The 22025-nt window shown below is 35.1% G+C and overlaps 1 pseudogene; it reads left to right on the forward strand.

Annotated features, from left to right (window-relative positions):
* Positions 1-20117: 20117 nt before the first annotated feature.
* Positions 20118-20951, forward strand: LOC149555784 (pentatricopeptide repeat-containing protein At1g11290, chloroplastic pseudogene; annotated as a pseudogene).
* The last annotated feature ends 1074 nt before the right edge of the window (positions 20952-22025 follow it).

Raw genomic sequence — 22025 nt, forward strand, 5'->3', positions numbered from 1 at the left:
AATGTTAGTATGCTAATAGAAACCAAATTTAAATAAAGCTTCTACAAACTAAACAAAATTCATAAACTTCAAGACAGACTAAGATGAACTCTCAATTGAGAATATGAGCCATTAATGGGCTCTCTCAATGAGAAGCTCTCTTGTTGAGTAGCTTTATCTAAATGGATAGGATGTATGCTCAATATGCTTCCAAAGGCTTCAATGGATGATTGTGGATTTTTGTTGTGGATAGATGGATTTAGTATGGATTTGACTCTCAAAATAGCATTATAAATTTACTTCATGGATTGTGTTATTTTGCAAAGGGGAAGGATCCAATTTATAGGCAAGAGGCTTGAGGGATTGAGGGCTAAGATGCAAGGATGGGAAAAAGCTCATGGAGGGCTTAGATTGCATGAGAGGAGAGCACATGGATTGTGCTTCCTTACAACCAATCAAGGAATGACACATGTCACATGGTGAGAGGATGGAGGAAAGGGGAAGGATGAGTCAACAAAGGAGGCTCAAGGGATAAAATCTTCATAAAGACCCTCATAATGACTTGTAAGAGCAATAAAAGGGCTTGTAAGAGTCATTTATGACCTAGTGGACTTCATAAAGTTTTATGGTTGATATATTTTGAGGGTGATGAGAGAAATTTTGACTTGGACTTTATTAGGAAGGTTCTAAGCTTGTTTAGGCTTGTGCAAATGATTAGAGGATGGATTAGGATGGTTTAGGATTAGCTTAGGGATAGGCAAGTGGATGGCATTTAATGAGGGTGGGTGAAGGAGGAGATATTTGTTAACTTTGCCTTGAGTTAGCAAGTCTTAACCCATGTTTAGGGAATGTGACAAGGTTAGGAGGGGATTAGGATTAGGTTTAAAGACATCTTCTAGAAGAGTCTAGACTTTGGATGAGGATAAAGACTTTCTAGAATAGTCTAGAATTTCCTAAGATGAGGATGAAGACTTTCTAGAAGAGTCTAGAACTTCTTAGGATGAGGATAAATTATATTTTTAGGAAATAAATAAAGTTTTATTTATTTCAAGGGTTTGGGTTGAGGAGATATTTATTAAAACTTTTTTAATAAACATGAGGATTAATATTTAATCTTAATTAAATATTTTGAGTTGGGATTAGGGGTAGGAAATGATGGGATTAGCCTTTAATCAAAATTAAAGAAGGATTAGAAGATTTTGGAAGAGGTTAGTGGTCTTAAGGAAATTGGCCAAGTTTTGGGCAAAAAATAAATTTTTTATTTATTTTAGGATTTTTTGTCAATTTATTAATTAAATAATTAATAAATAAGGAAATAATGTTTAAATAAGATTTAAACATTTTTCGGATGGATTCCTTAATTAAATATTTTTAATTAAGATAAAGGGATTTAATGGCATAAAAATTAATTAATAAATGATGATGTCATCAGGTATTTTTTCAAAAAATAAAAATACTTTATTTTTTAAAGGATTTTTAGGTGTCTACACCATTATCTATCAAGGGCGATAAAGTTTTGAGTCCCAGGAAAATACAATCTAGTACATATCTCATGCATAGGTAAGAACTTAGTATGCATGAGGAGGTTATCATGAATCCATTGATCTTCCTAGAAGTTAATAGAATTACCATTTCCCATAATCCAATGACACCCCATTTTCAAGATCTTTTGTGTGTCAAGCATAATCTTCTAAATCTTGGAGCCCTAAGGGACATCATGTGCCCAAGAGAATTGGTGGGGAGACAACCTTTCAAGATATTTAGCCTTTATAATGTTACACCAACTACCCTAGGAGTTCACCAACTTCCAGCCAATTTTGGTTAATATGACTTATTCAAGTGTCATATTCCTCTTAAATTCAAACCTCCAAGAGCTTTCAGTCAACAAACTTTCTCCTAGCTAACAAAATTTATGCTAGACTTCTCTTCATTGCTTGACCATAAGAAATTCTACAATGTTTTCTCAATAATGTCTCTAAATCTTCTTGGGAGTTTGAAAATGGAGAGGAAATACCTCAGAATGCCCTATAGGGAGGCAAAGAGAAGTTGGAATTTCCTAGCATTACTTAATATTTTTCCTCTCTAGCCTACCAACTATTTTTGGAAGCATTCAACCAGACCATTCCAATATTGATTATGGACTTCCTTTATTGTAAGTTGTAGACCAAGATAAGTTTCTAGGAGGGACGCCTCCTGGAAACCGAGAATACATGTCACCTTTTCTCTCAAATTGACAATAGTGTTAAAGAAAAAGACTTTACTTTTTCTAGTAATTTATGCATTGACTAGAGACTAGTGCATACTAATTCAGGGTTTCTTTCCATTCTTTAGCTTCATGGATGGAGATGTTGAATAAGAAAGTATTATCCAAAAACTACTAGATAATTTGTCGGGGGCACAGGAGGTAGGTAGGTTTAATGCCCTTAATTTTGCTAGAGTTAGTCAAAGAAACTAAATTTTTCCTTATAACTTTTGCTACAATAATAAAGAGGTAGGGAGATAAGGGGCCACCTTGGTGAAGACCTTGGGAGGAAGATCTTGAAGAAATTTCTAGGGGCTCCATACATTCTACAAGTGCAATAAGTTTTCATATTTTGCTAGAGGTTGCATATACCAAGTGAATCAAAATGGACCAAGGTGTGGACATTCAATTGTTACATGTGTCAAGTGTAATCATCAAACTCGCATAAATAAATATTACAACTTTAAGGGATTTGCGAATAATGGAAGAATGCCTAAAGTTAGAAGGAAAATTTATAAGAAAACAAGAAATAATAGATCAAATCAAGTAAACCATAATAACATAAATAAGACATTTATGAAGGAAAGGAAGAATAAAAATGAGAAAGTATGGAAATAGAAAGACTAAAATGTGTCATCAGATAAAGGAGTGTTAGTGCTAAGCACTAGACCATCTCCATTAGCTTGAAATAGGTAGCTTGACCTTAGGAGGAGTAGTTTTGCAGAGAATATCTTGCCCTTGAATCATCAAAATTATGAGCTTGGAATAAGGATAATCAAGGATGATCAATACAATATCTATGATTGTAGGTCTTGACGTATAGATATGATACATCACCATGATTTTTCATGCATGTTGTATTTGTATACTATCATTTTTCAGGATACAACCTAATGCATAAATTGTAGAGGAATTTAGTATGATTCAATGCGTAAAATAGATTAATTTGTCATTGTTTATATCTCTAAAGCTACCAGATTGTATTGAATGATATTTGAGTAGTTGAAGAAGATAAAAGAATGAGAGATAAGAGACTACATGATTTGCGTGCTCTAATTACCTATGATGAAATGCATAATATTATGAATAATATAAAAGGAGAAGATGAGAACTAAATGAGGCTTATCAAGATTATGCTTCGGATGTGTGATAGAATTGGAGAAGAAATAGAGAAGACAACCTCTAAGGTACTCATTGAGATTGACTATAAGGGTTTTTTACTGTACTAAAATTTTTTGGTCACACATCAACTCTTATTTTTCTATAGTCATGTTTTAGGAAACTCTTAGGAAAAAAATTGATTTAGTCTTTGATCCAAGTGGCCTACAGCTTAATAAGCATTTTCTTCAGACCTTTATATTAACTAGAATTGTCCCCCTCTTGGCATACACTTATTTTAAGACTAATGGCTTAAGACACCTAGCTATTTCCCCAAATATTACATTCTTTCAAAGTGAAAATTCCATTCAACATATTAAGTAAAAGAAAAAATACTTTATTTATGGATTCTATTGAATTTTATAAAATTATTTTCTATAATGTTATGTTATTGATCTAGGTAGGTAATAGTAAAACCATTGTAGAAAATTTCCCTTTCCAAATAAATATTTAGCATTGTGTTAATGCCCCTTATAATATTAGTTGGGTTTCATCTTCCTATTATTAGAGTTATTTTTTTTCACATGGTTGTGATCTTCTTATTTAATGGGATAGTGGGAAGTTCTCTTGATTAGACCTTGTTATTTCACTTGTTTGTAGCATACTGCAACGACTAAAAGAAGAAAAAGACATTGTGAATATTATTGTAGACTTGGAGCCTATTATTAATGTCCATGATCCATTATATGTCTAGAAAAAACAACTTGATAATGACCCTATCCTCCTAAAATCACTTTTACTTCTCAAAAGTATGATTAATGTTCTTAATAATTTAATTTCCTAATCAATATTTAACAACCAATTTTGATTAACCTATATTTCATTATCTTAGACATTAATATGTCTACAAGACTCTTTAAATGATAAAATACATATTCTATAAATTGACATTGCACTTAATAAACATTAAATATATTTAAATTTGAAAGCAATTAATCTAAATACATCTACTACAAAATATTTTAACTAATCCAAATTATCAAATATTAACATACTAACACATTGCTCTATTATTGTGTATTAATTTGATACCCATTTGTATAATTATCAATAATTGCAGTGAGCGTAGTACTATTGTAATCATTTTTTTCTAGCTAGTGATTAAAATTTCTTATTTCTACCAATCATAGTAATTTGTTTTCTTAATATAATTATATAACTAATATTTTCTATAATAAACATGCACACTTCTTACATTTATATATATCAAGAAAACTAATTTAGAGCTATCTCATTGGGCAAAACAATTTGGGTCTTATATAAGGATTTTCCACAACCACCCAAATTTTGTTTGTGATGAATAGTCCTTTTCAATTAATAAAATTTACTAAGATTACAATTCACAAAAAAGGGGTCGGCGGATACAGGATCACCCCGCGAATGAGTTCAAATGGCCGAAGCCGGAATAAACAACATGGCCTTAGCAAGAAACTATAAACTATTCATCAAAAAAAAAATCACTTTTAAGAACCTCAGGTTGCCAAGGCAGTACCAGTAGAGGGAGGAGGATCATCTTTATTAGGAAATCCCCACGCATCAGTGGGATTGTGAGGCGGACTAGGAACAGTCCAACCGTTAGCAGCATCAACAAGATCTGGGGTAGTCGCAGTCTCTGCATCCCTCTTGTCTGGCCGCGGAGGAGAAATTACCAAGGCCAATCGAGGAAACTTGCCAGAGTGCGCCCGCCCAGGGGGAGGAGCTGATGATCGCTAGAAGCTCGCCCAGGGGGGTGAGTCAGGGACTAGCCAGAACCACCATGCAGTGGAGAAGCGGAGCAACGCCTCCAACTGCCATGACCATCGCTGGGAGAGTGGTGGCAGGGACCCTAGGAGCACGGCGTGTGTGAATGGTGGCCAAAGGACTGGCACCGGGAATGGCGACCACGAGATGAGGAGGCATCGGCAGAGGCATCCGAAGGCACTCTAGCAATGGTGCAAGGAGCATTGCCCTAATGATTTAACAATTCTTGTAAGTGTGCAACCTCCAGGGCAACTTTATTAGCTTGCACCTATATCTGCATAATGACATTATTACAAATGCATGCCTTAGTGTACATTGCAATGCTAACATCCAAAAAACTGTGAGTGAATAAAAATTCATTCCTATCTTTCCATAGAGAAAACAAAATTTCCATCCTGAAAGTATGCCAAATCTGGGAGAACTTCTGAGGAAATCTGGGGGAATCACGCAGCAGGATCATGTGCCATGAAAAAGGTTTGGGCTTGAAAGGCTTGAAAAAATTATGAATCCAGTGCCAATAATTTTGAGCACACTTGCAAAACCAAAAAATATGCAAAAAGGACTCAGGTTGGCCACAGAAGGGGCATCTAGGATCAGGAACCCCAATGTGCTTGAGTCAAGGCCCTAGGGGAAGACCTTGGAAGGCAAGGCACCAAGCAAAGTGTGCAATCTTAGGTTCTGTAATGGCACTCCAAATGGTGTCAAACCGTTTTCTCCATTGAGAAAGTAAAGAATGCAAATGCCACCATTGATTAAGCATGTCCACCATCGGAAGGTGGGGCGAAAGCCATCTATATCCCATATTGGGCTTATAATTGGTAAATGGAGTGGCAGGAAACCACTTTCAATCATACCACCAAGGACGAACAGACTGAATCCCCACTTTATGAAGTAAGTGCATAGGGATGGAAGACAATAGGTCATAAGTCTAGCGATCGACACGAACAAGGTGGTATTGAACTTGCATATCCTTCCATGACCTAAAATTCATGGTGACTCTTGAAAAAATGTCCTTGGTAGTGCGGATGCCATGTTTAAAGAAATGTAGAGCACTGGCACCTTGAGTCTTCGCAAGAGGAGTACCTTGGAAGGCAAACAGGGGAGACCACCAAATGTTTTGTTGATTTAAGGACAGCCCATTGTGAAACTCATCACCAACCCAATGAAGCCAAGGTTTAATAGCTTCCCAGGCTTTCTAGATGCTCTTTATAACAAAAGAGCCCTGTACGACCACTAGTTCATGCATAGTGAGAAGGGTCTGAAAACCAATCCCCTTCCATGCCGGTCTATTAGCAGGGAAGCCTAAAGAGATGCAATGCCTAACAAGAATTTTCCAGGCTTCATCTCCATAAATAGCTCTAATAATCCATTTAGCACAGAGGGCAAGGCCCTGCTTCCGAGTGGAAAGCAAGCTGAGAACCACAAATTCCCTTGGGAGACAACAGAAATCCCAAGCAACTCTGTGAAAACCATGATGGTCAGAACAAGAGGCCCATAGAAATTTTTTGAGCAAAAATTCTAATTTGAGATAGGAAGCCTTGGAGGGAGCCCAACAAGAAGAATAATACACATGGGTGGCAACCAAAATCTTAGAACAAATCTGAAATTTACCAGCAAGAGAAAGCAGCTTAGTGATCCAATAATCAAGCTTTTTGCTAATCTTTGTAAGCACAGAATTCCAAAGTTCCATAGGGGAAGCCTGGAAAGAAAAGGGAATGCCAAGAAAGTAGAAGATTTCTCCATAAGTAACCCATTTCCATTGGAATTGGCTGAGCCAAGGTGGAGCTGGCAAAAAAGACTATCGATAGCAGAGCATTTTATGCCATTGAATGGCAGAGCCAGAGGCTTGACAAAAAGTGTCCAGACAATTTAAAGAATTTTTGATGTTTTCTTCATCTTCAAGAAGAGTAAGAAAAGAATCATCAGCAAAATAACCATTGACTAACTGGGAGGAAGAATTAGGCAAGAAAATGCCACAGACTAGTCCTGAAGACATAGAGTGAGCAAGTAAATAACCAAAACCTTCAGCATCAAGGACATAAAGCATTGGAGCTAGCAGACAACCTTGTCTGATGGAACAAAAAAATCCAAAAGCTTTAGATTGCAAATTATTGATGGTGATGCAAGCATTAGCGTCACCAAAGAGCATCTCCATGGACTGAAGGAAATTGGGACCAAAACCCAGAGTTTGAAGCATAGCCAAAATGAAAGGCCATTCAATGCGATCATAGGCTTTAGCAAAATCTATCTTTAAAAGGATAGCCTATTGCTTAGACTTACAGGCCCATTGCATACCTTCCCAGACAACAATGATGTTGTCAAGAATATACTTGGATTTGATGAAGCCAGTTTGCTCAGGCTGCACAATTAGAGGAAGCATATAGCAAATTTTGAGAGAGAGTGCCTTAGCAATGATCTTATAAGACACATTCAGGAGGGTGATGGGCCTCTAGTTGCAGATGTCCTCTGGATCACTAGCTTTAGGTATGAATTTAATATTTCCTTTATTTATGATCATTCCTAATCTTTTAGAATGGTATGCTTCAAGATAGACTTTGTGCAGATCAGGACCAATTTGCTCCCAAAGATGTTCGTAAAATTCATAGGGAAATCCATCTCACCCAAGGGATTTTTCATCCACCATGGAGTAAACTACATCTTTAAGGTCTCGGAGGGAAAGAAGTTGCTCACAGAAAGCACGTTTCTCAACCACGAGGCAGTTTGGAGTAACAGTAATACACTTTTTGAGAGCCTCCTCCTGAGCAACCGAATGACCCTGTGAAGCAAAGACATTCTCATAGTGAAGAACAAAAGCTTGCAAGATGTTAGGTAGACTAGAAGGAACATCAGTTCCCTGTTTTATCTTTTTAATCCCAACATTGGTATGACGGGCTCAGAGAGCCTGGAAGAACTCCTTCGAGGCTTTGTTGCCAATGTCCAACCAGTGGGGATGGGCTTTGATTTGAGCTCCTCAGGCAGCATAGTTATCAGAAATTTGCTTTTCATGGAAAAGCTTGGCAAGCTGAATTTGTAGATCCACATCAAAGGGGTTGAAGGTGAGTGCTTCAGAGGCTTTTTTGAGGGCAAGGGTGTTGGCTTCATAAGACCATTTTTTGAAAATTGCTAGCTGACACCCGTAGATGCGCAAAAATTGAGCCATTCTGGTAATGGCATCATTCCACCATTGAATCCAACCTTGAGGGGAATGTGGACGTGGTTCCAAATTCCAGACACGTTGTATGTGGGAGATGGTGGAAGCATGCAATAGCATAGATGTGTTGAGGAAGAATTGAGACTTGGCCACTTTGGGGACAGCTATTTGCCAAAAAATGCCAAAATAAATGGGATAGTGGTCTGACAATGTCACATCTGTCACGGGAATGATAGGTAGATCACGATCGTTAGAAAAGGAAAAAAAAAAAGAGATTGCGCCAAGATCATAGCATGATCAAGATGTTTGAATATGCGGTCAGGACCGGCTCAAAAATTGGACCAAGTGTGCCAAGCCCCACTATCATGGCAGCGACTAGTATTGGGATCAAAAAATCCCAATTTATGATGCATGTAAAACCAAGCTTCTCTTTCCCCAGCTGTTCAACAAAAAGGTAGAATGCCATCTTTTTTCGAGGCCACTTCAACCATATTGAAGTCCCCACATAGGACCCAAGTAGCTGGCGGCAAGTTGTCAGCAAGCCAAACCCATATTTGTGCCCTTTCGAAAGCATCATTGGAGGCATAAACATTAATGACTCCAAAAGAATGATTGTTAATGGAAAGAAAAAGCCAAATAATACAGTGTGTGGGGTCAAAACTGTGCGAGATAATAGCAGAATGAAGGCGAGGTGACAGGAGAGTAACTACACCTCGGCCAGCTTCATGCTAAGAAGAAAAAATGACATTATCTTGCCAAATGATGTGGCATGTAGCAAAAAGCATGAAACTAAAAATCTTAACTTCTCCCAGGAAAAGAAAATCTAAATTCCCAAGTCTATGATAGGTATCCCGGACATAGAACTTTCTAGGGAGGTTTGTAAGACCTCGAACATTCCAAGAGAGGAAGTTCACGAGAACTCTTCTATATCATCCTCTTCCTCTAGAGAGGAGTAACTATTTTGCAAAAAGGTAGGAATCAAGTGGAAGTTAGATGAAAAATCCTCTGAACTTACAGCCTTCTATTTTACCCCTGATATCTTCGCACGTCCAGGAGGATTGCGAGAATGCCTTGTTGCTGGTGGTACTATGGAAGAGATTGCAAGAGGAGAATGAGCCCCAGCCAAGGACAAGGCCTTGGCTGCTGCCTTAATCCCCTGTGAACCAGCAGGGTTTGAAACCTGTGAAACTGGAACAAGTGCAATGGAAGCCATTGGTATCTCCACGCTAGCAGGCATTAACACTTTGGTGGAAACAGGAGGAATCGCGATAACTGCCACATAGGACGGATTGGGGGCCAAAGGATTCAAGGTAGGCTTGCCCTTGCGCCCAACAGTAACCCATTCTTCTTTTTTTCCTTCGACTTGTTTGACAAGCGTCGCTTTAGGCTGGGGTTTGACCCTAGGCATAGCCAAAGGGCAATCCTTGATCTTGTGTTTCGCAGACTGGCACCTATAATAGGTCTTAGATAGGTTCAAGTAAAGCACCTTTTGTGAGAAGGTTTGAGCACCAATCTGGATTTCCATAGAATCCTTGAGATCTTTAGAAAGATCAACTTCAATGCAAACATGTCGTTGTGGGTGAGCATTAAAAAATTTCTCTGGCTCGTTGCTAACAACTTTGCCAAGGGCTTGGGCAATAGACTCAATAAAAGGCCAGCAGGGCAAGGGTAGACCTAGGAATTCAACCCAAATAGGAACCCTAAGCTTTTTATCATTCGATACAGAGAAGTCTCGGGACCATTTTTGGAAAATAAGCAGAGAGGAATGCACAGACCAAGGGCCATTGGTAAAAACTGCATCTGCTTGCGACGGGTTAACAAAGTGAAATAAAAAAAACCTTTGGTAAGGTTTTGCACAGCGTCAAGGCGGACTCCATGAGGAGTCTAGCTTTTGTTGACCCATTCTCTGAGCATAGCTTCAGGGGGAGTCCTACCAACAAAATACCCTATCAAGGTATGTTGTTCTAACCAATCACATGCACATCAAATTCTTGCAAAGGAAGGACAATATTAGGATTACCTTGTGGAAAAACTTTAGGACATACTTGTGTGGGCATTTTTTAGGTGGCGGCGCCATGGCAGTCCGAAGCAGCAATGTGAACACCAAAAACAACTGGTTCACCGCTGGCCAGAGCCATTATATCCTAACCTAAAGCTCTCGCAGTAAATGCAGTATGATAAGTGTCAATAGAAGGGGAGTGCAGGAGAAGAGCCGTACACAAAAAAAATTGAAAGTTTGCATGAAGCAAGAAAACCCTAGCAGAGCCTATAATGCTCAAAGTTCAACCGCCCAACTTTAAGGACATGTTGCCCCATAATTACGTAAGGTAGGATATCTAATAATGTTTAAGTGGAGTGAATACATTTATTTGTTTTAAATAAATTATGCACAACAAATCTAAAACTATTCTTATTGCAAAATACTTAGAAACTAATACCAACCCTTTTTCAGTTTTTTTTTTAATTTATAAAAATAACATTTAGTTTTTTCTATCTTTTAAACTATTTTCATTTCTTTTTTCATATCCAAAACTTTATGATAAAATTATAACATACTATAATTAATTAATTTTAACAATTTTAGTTATATATAATCTCCTACTTAAATTTATTGAGCTTTGTCCCATTTTTCTTAATAATCAAATTTATTTAATATATTTTAACATCATTAGTTATATATCTTAACAACTAGTTGACTATATTGCCTTTGTAGATGAATAATGAATGGTTATATATTGAGGCACTCTCCTATAAATAAAATAGGATATAAACTTTCCTAGTAAAAAAATATATAAATCAATTTGGAATTATATAATATAAATGAATATTAAAAAATATTTTAAGATATTATTTTCTAAAAAATATTTTTTATTTTTTCCTCAAAGTTTCTATAAGAAAAATTAATATCAAGAAATTATCTTCTTATTACTAAAAAACTATAAAAATATAATTGGATATTCTAATTAGTATAAATATTTAAACAACACTTCAATATTTTAAATGATCTCTTTAATTTAAAATTTAATTCTTAGTCTTAATCTAAAATTAATATTACTAATATAAGCTCTAAATTATTATTTTTACAATGGGAACACAGAGTGTCATTGTAGATTTAAAATGGGTTTATAAACATTTAACTTTGCTAGATTTCTTTTTCATCACCTCTATACTAATAAAAATAATACTAGCTCTCTATATATTCTATATTATATAATTTATATATAAAGAAAGCCGAGAGATATCGATGCATTAATTTTTAAATATTGGTTTTTTGTAAAGTAAATTAAAGTCTCGATATCACTAGGCTTTATATATATATGTTGGTAAAATGATTTGTCATTGAAAAATTACCATTAAGAGATGACCTATTTTCTCTATGAACAATGACAGTTGTGCCAATAGTTGGAGAGATTGAAATTGCTCATTACTAGATTACAATGTTCCTCTACATTTGAGAAGGTAGTTCCCTTGTATGATGGGCGTATTTGATTTTTCAATAAAATGTATTCAAACTTAAAGGTTAAAGAGAAAGCTACAGACAAAAAATGCACCAAATGACTTCACAAATTTCTTAAATAACTTAAACTGCTAATAAGAATGATCAAGAACTATGCTTATATGCTAGCATTACCTTAGTGATGATTTGATCATTCACTAATATCTACACCATACCATGAAAACATTAATTACAATAATAATCAATGCCGAAACAATTCATATTTTGAAGAAAAGAGAATACAAAATGCACGTTCCTTTATTTCCTTGCACCAAGAACATAAGAAGAAACTAATTACAGAGACAACCTCTATACATACTTTCCAAAAATTGTCTTATCATCAAAAAAATGTGTGTTCCCTTATTCCAAATTCTAAAAAGTCCCCTATTACACTAAGATCCATGAATTTATAGCTATTCTAACTTAACCAACTTTTTGGGTTCATAAGCACTCAAAAATTTAGATTTTGGACTATTCTAAAGATGATTCATAACCAACTCTAACTTTTAAAACTCTAACTCTTGATTCCTAACTAAAACTAAGAATAGTTAAGACATTGACTAAAATATGATTAACACTAAAGTTGACTTCTATAATCACAAGGAGTGACCTACATCACTATACAAAGGAGTGATTTGAGGTTTGTACTATCAAAGTGAGAACAAGACTTCGAGGTTGTTGATGAAATCTCATTGCCTCTTTCTCAATCCTAGAGCCATTTTCCTAGGAGCATGCAACTTTAATTACATTTTGGTGGCCTTTTATATGCATTTTAAAGTTCAAGCACTGGTGTTGATAAAGTTTTATGATTGGCCCCTTGAATTATACTTACTTAGAAGGATTTTAAAACCTCATCATTATATCCATTTTTGACAAAGTCGATAACAGCTGCATTCGAAGAGATCATGAATCTTTCTAAAGAATTATGATAAATAATTGGCAAACTCTCTTGTAAATATTCATGAAAGGCCATCATTTGCCTCAAGACTTTTTACTGATGGACTAATATGTAGCTATACTTAACAGCATCTTTAACAAGGGACTTCAGTATTGATAGAAAGAGATTAGTAAAGTCCTCTAGTATCCATGTCATTCCATCAAGATTGTAGAAATGTTTGCAGCACTAAAGTCTCCAGACCATGAAACTATTACACTTTAAAAATGCCTCAAATGTTGTCACACAATTATATAGCTTTCAATATCCCATATTCTTCTCTTGTAGGTGGAATCAGGTTTCACATGGCTAATTGCATTTAACAAAAGTGATTTCATCACTAATTTGGCATTTCCTTGTTCTAATCACCTTTCGTACCCATGAGATAGCCAAAACTTTAAGGAATTTTGTCAAACAAATTGGTAGCATCTTCTATTACCATTCTACCAGCCAAGGCTTTACATTAAATGATTCATCAAATTACTTATCCATGAGTGTGCCTACTTTATCAAAACTGATTCACATGTTCATTGTGTCATTTCCAATTGAGAAAGGACTCCATAGGCATGGAGGACACTAAAGCATAGATTGAGAAGAGTCATCTTCATTTGAGCTCATCATATTTTCTATCTAGTACAACTTAAAAGACTTCCTTTGGCATTAAAGTCTTACTTTGACTTTAGCAAGATTCATGTACAATTATGGAGGAAGCTAAGATAAAGTTCAAATAACTTTAGAATCCACACACAACCAATTGCATGGCTCAAAGGCCTCTAAAATCTCAATGGTGACCAAAAATTTGTTGCATTCACCACTTCTACATGAGGATTTTTGCAAAATGATTTGAATCTCCCACCATTCATTATGAATTCTCAAACATTGTATCAGGTGATTCATGCTACATATCCCTTATTACATGATTTTCCAAAACCTTTTGGAAGAAATTCATATTCTTTTCTTATTATTTCCAAGGTGATATCCTTGATATTTGTGAGAGAGACCATGAGTGCATGTGTCAAAGAGGGATTTTTTGTGCCAAGAAATGATATAGTATCAATACTATGTCATGGGGTAGAGTGGAGGTGTTTGATCCATGAAAGGTAAGTGCTTGAGCATATTCACAATGAGTGTGAATCTTTACATATTCACCCTTGACCAAGCCTATCTCTGCCTCATCTCTAATCGATGGCCAAGACTCTTTATGTTGTGTCATTTTGTCAAATAATTCATATACCAAACAGAGATAATATGATTTGTTAATGATTCATGTATGTTTGTGCAATTTTTAATTGATTCTTCCATCATTTGAGGCACCTTTTCATATGGTTCACACATGAAGCCAATGCCCTTGATATGTTAGATGTAGAACTCCACTGTCCTTTCCATGGGAATCTTAATAGAATAGTTGATAACATTCACTTGAGAATATTTTGGTCTCTTCAACTAATCTTCTCCACTTGTTCTATAAACATAAACACTCATTTGGTAGTGCATTCATGAACAATGTATCAAATGTTTCCAATACAAGCTTATGGTGATTAATACTATTGATCAATTTCTAATATTCTCCTTATGAAATTTGGCTTTACACCTTCTAATTATGTTGTCTGAAATGCCAAATATTATCTCAATACTTTTATTTCTGCAGTCAAGAGCCAAAAATAAATCTTTAATGACTTCACATTTGAAATCAACCCATGCCTTCAAGTAGCAGTACTTGTGAATAAATTTCTAGAAAGTTTCCACCAAGTAGTTAGTCTAAAATATGAGTTTGAGTTGGGTTTGTATGAGTTAAGGTTAGGGTATAGATTTTGGGCAAAAAGTTTTAGGAAAAGTTTAAATTCAAACACGATCTTCCTAACCTTAACCTACAAAAAGGTTTTATTACATAGAGAGAGATTATTTCTAGTATGTAGTGAGAGGGGGTTTTGAGTGCATGGAGAGAGAATAGGTTTTACTACAGGGATGGAGAAAATTTTTAGTACATGGAGAGAGAAAAGTACATAGAGAGAGGTAGTTTTTAATAGTTTGGAATTAACCTCTCTCTCTCAAAAATTAATTTAACTAGCTCTCACAATAAAATATCCAGGCAACAACTAGCTCTATCTGGGGACACGGACTATGTAGGATGTTGAATGAACCTAGAGTTAAGAAAGAGTAATGCTTTATCACAAGGGCTATAGAGTTGCCCAAAAAGGAGACAAATACATGAAAGGGAATGAGCATGCCAAAATTGGGAACAAAAGCCAAAGAAAAAGGAGGGAAAGGCACAACAAAAGCTCCTAACTAGACTATACATAAGGCAGGTCTCCCTACCTCTAGTGACTCAAGGTATAATCACACAAATCCATTCACTGGCTAGGGAAAATAAGTACCATGGTGTGCCAACATGCGGAAAGTTTCAATTTCATGTGGAATTAAATATAAGATGGCTCTTGGAATTCCAATTATGAGATTCCTAGCATGCTCCACCTCTCTAGATAAAGGGACACATCTAAAGTTTCATTAAAAATATCATACTTCAAAATCAACTCTTCTTCTTGTGGCATTTCATTGATGAATTCATTTTAAAAGAACTAAAGTAAAATATTCTCAAGTTTTTGAATGCATCTTTGATCTTCTCCTCTACTTGGCAAGCCCTCTACTTGAATTTCTAAAGATTGGTCATCATGAAATCCTGAGTTGATTTCTGACACCAGGTACTCTTTTTCTTTGATTGGCAAGATTGTAGTTGAATCTTCTATACAATTATTCCAACCTGGATGCATATCCATGTCACATTGGAACTTCCTATGATCCATGTCATCTTCATCATCTTGCAACTGTTCATATTGAATCTTTAGGCACTTTTGAATTACATTGACACTATCTTCAACATTACAAACAATAACTTCAAGTTCCTTACCATCAATATCAAAATTCTCTTTCGTAAGGGCTTTATGATGGTTAATACTAGAAGAGATCAAACCTTGTATTGGATTGCCTACATATAATTTTTGATGTGAAGTAACTTGTGGAGTTATAGCTATTGAGCCTTGTCTTTGAATGTCAACTTGAGAATCATCAATAGAAATGCCTCCTTCTAAGAATAAAGGATTAAAGTAAACATTTTCTTCATAGAGGAAATTACCATTCAAGGATTTTGAGCACAAGCTTGGAGTAAACTCATCATAAGAGCTTCCTTCATCAAGTTCCTCCATAAGATTCCATACTATCTCATTACTTCTTTTATCATGGTTATTCTTCTCATAGAATCCCTTTGACATAGGATCTCCTATTTGATGAGAAGGCTCAAAAAAGAGGATTTCTTTGACCTTTGAATGATGCATAGGACTTTAATTGCACTTCCATTGGATTAGAGGAACTCGTCACCATATCCATATAACTTTGATTTTCATTATGTTCAGTGATATCTAGGTCTTTTTGAATCAATGATTCTTCTCCAAGAAATCTTTTATGAAATGTGAAAGGTTGATATTCTTGCTGCATGCATGATAAAGAATGAAGGCTAGATGATTCATCTTCTTCTCCTTGAAGCTGATTTTTAGCTTTTGCATGAACTGATCTTTTAATCACAAGTTCATCAATGTCACTAAATGTAAATGTCTTTATTTCCATAGGGAAAATAGATATTTTTAGTGGTTCATTGGTGTCTTTAGCTCCATCAATGGTAGTGGTTTCACTTAGTGCCATAACATCTAAATTATTGATGTTGTCAATAGATTCATCACCTTGAATGATCATGGAAGGATGACTAGGAAGATCTTCTCCACATGGGAAGTCATCATATGAAGCATTGAGGCACCAAGTAGGAATAAAAATAGTACGAAATTCACCTTGATGCACATTTCCCTCATCTTGAACCATATGTTGTGTAGTTTCTTGAGATTTGGATTTTTCTTTTTCTTTCTCATTAGGATCGAGATGATCAAATACTTTCTCCCTAGTTTCAAAATTTTCACAATGATACCTTGATACATTAGTAGACCATTTTTCTTCTATATACACCATCTCTTGACCATCTCCTTGATTAGACATAGAATCCCCATCTTCTTGCATGCATGAAGATTTAGATGAGTCCTTTCCAACATTTGGATTGGGAGATGTTCTTTTATCAAGAAAATAATTCTTCCATGGGTTTCTAGGTTCATCAATTCATATCCATAATAATTACTAGAAGTGGAAGAAGAATTGGTAGTGGGTTTTCTTTATGCTCAAAATCTTGATTCAAATAGTCATTTATTTGGTGCCACTAAAGATTTTCATCAAGATTTGGTAAAAGGAGCTATTCATTTTCAACGATGTTTGGAATCTTTGTTTTCTTTACACATTTTCTTAGAATCTTTGTCTTCTTCTTCCAAGTGTGCTATAGCCCCAAGGGGTTAGGGATTTTTACTCTATAAATGTGCCTAGTTATTGGCTCAGACATTTAAAGACTTCCTTAGGATTGGAATCTATTTACTTACACTTTCATAGATTAATTCTTTATCTCAATAAAATTACAAGAATCACCCAAAGTTCTTGATAAAGGAGGCTAAAGCAAACCCTTGTTTCTACACATCTTGGATCGTCACCACAATAAAGTTTAACCACCAAGTTCAGGACAGATTGGTGTGGTTCTCCTATACCTGAGGCTTTCTCAAGTTCTTTTAGTATTTGAAGTAAATAAGGATTTACTTTGTCAAGATCCAATTAGGCATTACCATATCTAATCTTTTAAAAAACTCAACTTAATTAGGAATAATGGAAGCATGATTTTGATGAGCAATAGGGGTAGGCATTGGGCTACTTTTATGACCACAATTATCCATCCTTGATTCAAATGAACCATTTTTATTATCAAAGTGTTCCTTATAATTATAGGTGAACTTCTTTCAAAAAATAATTTTGGATTGTGAGAGAAAAACTGATTATCTTTACCATCTTCTTCATCTATCTTTTTAAAAGTTCAGAGCAAAGGTGGATGGATCTTTTCTGGATCAAGTTTTTGTCCACCATAGAAACTCTATAAGAAGCTAGCCTACTCAAGATCAATGAAAATATGATTTTGTTGAGAGATAGGTGAATGAGAGACATTCTCATTATTCTTGATTGCTGACTTAGATGAAAGGCATTTTTCAAAATGACCTTTATCTTTATATGTTGAACCTTTTTTCAAATAAAGACTCACAATTATGAGAAAGAAACCCATGATCTTTTCTATCATGTTCTTCAATCTTTTGAAAATTTTGCTACAAGTAGGGATGAACTATTCTACAATCTATCCTCATGTCACCATAGAAGTTATTCAAAAATTCAAGTTGTAGAGGCTCATTAGGAATTTATTTCTTTGGGTATGAAAAGTATTCCTCATCACTATCATTGTCACTATCACTTTCCACTTTCCCTTTATACTAAACCATGTTTTGATTTTGAACCTCAAATAGAGTTGTCGATACTCAACCTTCTAAATAGAGTCACCAACCTTCATTCGAGGGAAGGTACCTTTTATTAACCAATATATTGGTTATTGTTTACTTGGTCTTGGATGTGACCAAGATTTGCCTATTTCTTCTTGGAATAGTAACTATTCTTTCAACAAACACAATGTTTTGACTAATAAGAACTCTTTGCAAGATTTCCTTGTATTCTTCTTCTTCTTCTAGAACTCGGTTCACCTAATGGTATTGTTGATCACTTCATTTACACCTCTAGGCTAGAGTGTTCAGATTTGAAATAATATCTTCTTGTGTGTCATGAAAGCCAAGTTTCAGTTGTAGAACTAGAAACACATTCTCATGTGGCAATACCACCTTGCTTCATTATAGGCAACTAATTATTCTTTCTCATTTGACTTAGTAGAGTCGCCAAAAATCTGCTGGTAAATAGATTTGTCACTATAAAATTACCCATAACAGATTACCTTATTCACCCTACGAATAGTGACAACTATGCCAATAGTTGGAGGGATTGAAACCAGTCATTACTTGTTACCCCATATCAAAATTGCCTCAATTCCCACCTTATTGATGTTATGGTTATTTTTGAAATATGGCTCATTTTAAGCATTAAAATGGTCATTTTCTGTCTAAGTTTTTGAGAATTTTTTCCCTTCAATGTCTCCGGCTCATTCCCAACTCCACCCAGCACTTTGAATTTTCAAAATCCAGCTTCCGAGTCAAAAGTTGTCATAGGTTATTGAAGGAACCAAAAATACATATTTTCAATTGCATCATTAACCATTAACCTCTAAAAAGGTTAAGCTTAAGTGCCAAAACACGTATTTCATTTTTAAAGCTTAACCATTAACCTCTCCCTCAAAAGGTTAAGATATGCTTGTAAAATTAACCTTTTAAAAGGTTAAGGTTTGGGGGTCAAAACACATATTCCAAACCAAACCATTAACTATTAACCTTTTAAAAAGAGGTTAGTGTTCAAATCCAAAATACGTATTTCTGAGATAGTTATCAACCTAGTGAAAGATTTGTGCTTGAATGACCATTGAACAAGATCATAGTCACAATAACAATGTCTGACATGGTTTTCATTTTTGGCCCTGATAATTTCTTTTTGGCTTAGTGGGTTTTATCTCAAATTCAACATCTCTAGCATTTTGCAACCAAGAAACCTGATGATTTGAAAGTTTCAAATAGTCTTGTTGGTGCTCTAGTGGTTCTTGAATCAATGAAATAGTTTGCCTTTACTCTTCATGATCTTGATTCTCAATTTTTTGTTTACTTATTGGCTACTAAGTCCTTGTCAGAACAGTCTGCATCAAATGTTGAATTCTTGGTTAAGGTTGTCAAACACAAGGTTGTGGTTGTGTAGATAGTTCCTTCATCTTTGGATGATGTGCAAGCAAAGGCTTATAAAAAATTTGAAAATTGTGAGCTTATTATTTCGATTCTACAATGGCTTTCATCAAAGGGTGAACCCACAATAATGGGTTCCACTTTAGTGGGACGAACAAAAATGAAAAAAATTGCAAAATGAGAAATTGAGTTTACCATATGGAATGGGTTTCATATTTACACAAGAACATCAATGTTTATAATTGAAGCTTCTCATTCTTTGCTACTGCAACTTTTAAAATCCAATGCTCACAAACTACCAAGTAGTATCCATATGACAAAGAAAATATGGATGTCTTTATCAAGGACTATTTATTTCTCATGGGGGGTTTCTACAACTATAATGGAACTGAATCTTCTCCAAGGCAATATTCTAAGATTATGGAAAACTTGGGCTATATGAAGAAAACCTTAAGCTATATTATCGCATGTGAGAGGAAGGTATAAAGGCAAAAAAGCTCACTTTTCCTTTTGTATTGAAAGCATGTACAAGGCTATTGGCCCTACAATAGGGCAAGTAAACTCATCATGACATTGTGAAAAGTGGAAATGAGTCAAATGTTTTTGTGGCTGCTTCACTTATTGATATGTATGGAAAATGTGGGAGTCCAATGGAGGCAAGGCATGTTTTTGATGAAATGCCCATTAGAAATTTAGTTTCATGGAATATGATGATTTCTACTCTTGCTCAACATTTGCATGTAAATGAGATGTTAATGATGTTTGGTAAAATGCAAGTGGTGGAAGTGAAACCCATTTATATGACTATAGTTAGTGTGATATCTGCATGCTCCCATTTAGGATATCTAGACTATGGGAAGTTCATCCATACCCATGCCATTAAAATAGGATTCAAATCAAATGTTTTTGTGTCAAATGCCATCATAGATATGTCTACCAAATCTAGTAGTGTAGAAGATGCTCACCAAGTTTTCAATGAAATGGTGAAAAGAGATGTGATATCATGGACTTCTATGATTGCAGATTTTGTACAAAATGGAGACAATAATGAGGCCTTGTCATACTTTTATCAAATGCAATCGGTTAGTGTGACACTAGATTCTATGGCCTTGGTGAGTGTGCATTCAGGGTGTGCAAGTGTGGGAGCTCTACAAGAAGGCAAGAGGATCCATGACTACATAATTAAGAATGGATTTGAGTTGGATGTTCTATTAGGAAGCTCCCTTATAGATACATATGCTAAATGTGGTAGTATAAGTTTGGCCTGCCAATTGTTTGACAAATTGTCTAAAAGAAATGTGGTCTCATGGAGCACAATGATTGTTGGGTATGCTCAAAATGGACATGCTAAGGTAGCATTGGAACTATTTAATCAAATACAACTTATAGATGTCAAACCTAACTCTATGACCATGGTCAGTGTACTCTCATCATATGCACAGTTGGGAGCCTTACAATAGGCAAAGAGGATACATGATTTTGTCATTAGTAGTGGAATGGAATCAGACATTTTTGTTAGCATTGCATCATAGCTATGTATGCACAATGTGGAAGCACGGAGTAGGTGTACAAGTTATTTTTTGAAGCGCACAGTAGGCTCAATTTAGAGATGCAATGCAAAATAATGTGGTGATTGACTTATATGCTGATATCTTCCCAAATCATCACTCTTGTACATACCAAAGACTACCCTCAAACCACATGAATTATTTGACATAATTCCCAAAGAAGTGGAATTTTCAGAGAAGTGGAATCTTAGATAAGAATGTTTATAAATGTTCCTCATTGCTCATGCAATAAAAGCACATTTAATAGATATAGACACAATTAGAGAGATGGGAAACATAAATTCAGCATTTGGTGGGCACATATATGTCTTATCTTCTTGATCTCTTCACGATGAGATAGAAATGCCTTCATTAATAAAGTGATTTATTTTGGATAAATGATCTAAAGATCACAAAGGGATCGATAAGGATTGATTATTCAATCTTCTTCTCAAAATATGTAAGGTCTAAGTTTCAGGTCATATAGGTTAATTTTGTAGAGGGTAATTAACCTCCCTAAGATTACGTATTTTGTAGGTAGTTATTAACCACAAAGAGGTAGTTCTTAACCTCTATGTCTATATAAGGAATCTTTTTGGCTTTGTAAGGGACTTTTTGGACTTTACAAAAAGGGAGCACTATGCTAAAAATTTAATTAGAAGATGATATTTGGAAAGTATGTACAAATTTTGTCTTTGTAATAAAAAATTCCTCTTAGGTTCTTGGTGCAAGAAAATAAAGGAATGTGCAATTTGAGTTCTCTTCTTCTAAATCTAAATTGTTAGAAATGTTGATTCTCTTTGTAGTGAGCATTATCATGGTATTGTGTAGATGTTTATGAATCTTTGGATCAACATTATGCTGGTAATAGTCCTCAAGCATAGATCTTGATTGTTGTTAAATTCAAGGAAGCTGTGAAGTCATGTGGTGCATTCATCATCATGAGTTTTCTCATCTTTTAAAGTTTGATTTCATATTTATTCGAAA

The sequence above is a fragment of the Cupressus sempervirens genome, chromosome 5 (assembly GCF_028749045.1).
Source record: "Cupressus sempervirens isolate cs-2001-9-10 chromosome 5, ASM2874904v1, whole genome shotgun sequence".
Taxonomy (NCBI): domain Eukaryota; kingdom Viridiplantae; phylum Streptophyta; class Pinopsida; order Cupressales; family Cupressaceae; genus Cupressus; species Cupressus sempervirens.